The sequence below is a fragment of the Orycteropus afer genome, unplaced genomic scaffold (assembly GCF_000298275.1).
Source record: "Orycteropus afer afer isolate SDZICR_OR568_19922 unplaced genomic scaffold, OryAfe1.0 scaffold00377, whole genome shotgun sequence".
NCBI classification, from domain to species: Eukaryota; Metazoa; Chordata; class Mammalia; order Tubulidentata; family Orycteropodidae; genus Orycteropus; species Orycteropus afer.
The window spans coordinates 399,589-401,503 of record NW_006921964.1 but is presented as its reverse complement, the minus strand read 5'-3'; positions in this window follow the sequence as shown (position 1 = coordinate 401,503).

Below are 1,915 nucleotides of genomic sequence, written 5' to 3'. Positions count from 1 at the left end.
TGGCCTGCCATGTTGTCTGCCAATCTTGAGACTGTTTCTGGACTTCAACTAGTGGCCTGCTGTGTTGTTTGATAATTTTAGGACTGTACCATTTACTTGTTGACCTTGAGTTTGTCAGCCTCAGCAGCCAGCAGCTGTCTGAGTTAAGAGAAGCCTCCAGCTTCAGTGGACTGGGAGCAAGAGGCAGAACTGAAGTTCAATGTTGAGGGACTTTCACCCAGCCCCTAGAGCTGGTACTTTGAACTCAGACTTCTACCCTCCAAAAGTGTAAGAGAATAAAACCCTGTTTGTTAAAGCCCTCCCATTTGTGGTATTTTCTGTTAGAGCAGCACTAGAGATCACAAAACAGGTGGATAACCCTGTTCAGAAACCAGCTCCACAAGAAGCCCCAATGCTCCAGCAGCAGATGATCTAATGAGCCTGGCCTTTCCAGCCTGCACCTGATGAGCCACTGATAAACCTAATTAATTAATAACTTTTAAGTTAAATACTCATTTAAAACAAATATAGGTATCAGTCTCTTATAACTAATGCCACATCTTCCTTTTTTAAAGGGACTCCAGGACCATCATGGATAGAGGGGCCAGGCAGTAGCCACAGCCGAACAAGTTGAGACATATCAGAAACTGTCCCTGCCCCCAACGAGCTAGACTCAGACCAGGACAACTTGAATACCAGAAACAAGATATTCAGGAGCTTGCAAGTAGAAAGAGACTTGCTCTTGTGGTCCCAAAGGAGGGAAAAACCTGAGGACACTAGACATAGGCAGGTGGTGGCAGTGGGCATTGATGGAGAACAGGTGGGAGGACATTCTCAGGGTTGGCAGTGCACCGCCAGGGATATGGTGGTAGGCAGGCACATGTGGTATGGCAAGAGTTCAGGACGGCAGTAAGCAGACCAGATTGTCTGCAGGGAAGGCAGCTGATATCCTTGCTACTACCCCAGAACCCCACGACCCCAGGGGTTTCCTGACCGGCAGCTTGGGTGACCGCAGGAATAACCACGGCTCCTGGGGGCTCAAGTGGCTGGCGGTACAGGTTCCTGCTCTAGGGGTGTGGCAGTGCAGTGTGGTTGGTGGGCAGGCAGCCTTGGCCCAGTGCTGCCCAGCACCCATGCCTCCCAAGCCCTGTGTAGAGGAGTCCCATACCCAGACAAACCTCACCAAGCCAAGGTGCCATGGAAGGAATGAAGCCAAGTACAGAGGACAGCTCAGAGATGTCACTCTCAACCTTGTGTGGGCCCTGGGCACTCTGAGATGTCGAGGGAAGCTGGGATGTCACCCTCTCTTAAAGCAGGCTGCCCCAGTGGACATACAATTCCAGTCTATCAGTGTCCTGGAACACCCATTAGGGACCAGTTTCCTCTTCCTCTGTGCTGAGATTTGAGCCCTTCCTAAGGATTCGGTGAATCTCCTAGGCTGGAACCCCAAAACTGTGCGTGGACCATGCATAGGGTAAAATCACAGGGGGAGCAGCACTTCTGGCAGACAAGAAGCTGTGCCTGAGGCTAGAGGGCAAGGGATGGAGCCTTGGGGCGTGAGCCTGCTGGGCTTGTTCTCAGGGCCAGAGGAGTTTCACAGATGAATAAAATGGGTCTCAGAGGAAAGACAAGACAGGTCTCTCAACAAGTTGGGGTGAGCAGGTCCTGAACCCCATCAGCTGCCTCCTTTGTTAAGCCTCCTTCCAGCCTCCTCCTATATATCACCCTCAGATCCTACCACAAACCTACTGCCATGTGGGCCTGCCCTAGTCCTGCCTCCTGGTCTACTCTCCTTTTTACTGCACCCCAGAAACAATGCATCCTCTTTCCCACTAAGCTTCCCTTTCAGGGGATGGGCATTGGGGGTCAGGGCTTGGCCACAGTGTCCAGCACTTGAGTGTGCTTCCCTGAGAGGTCTGGAGAATGCTCCTCCCAG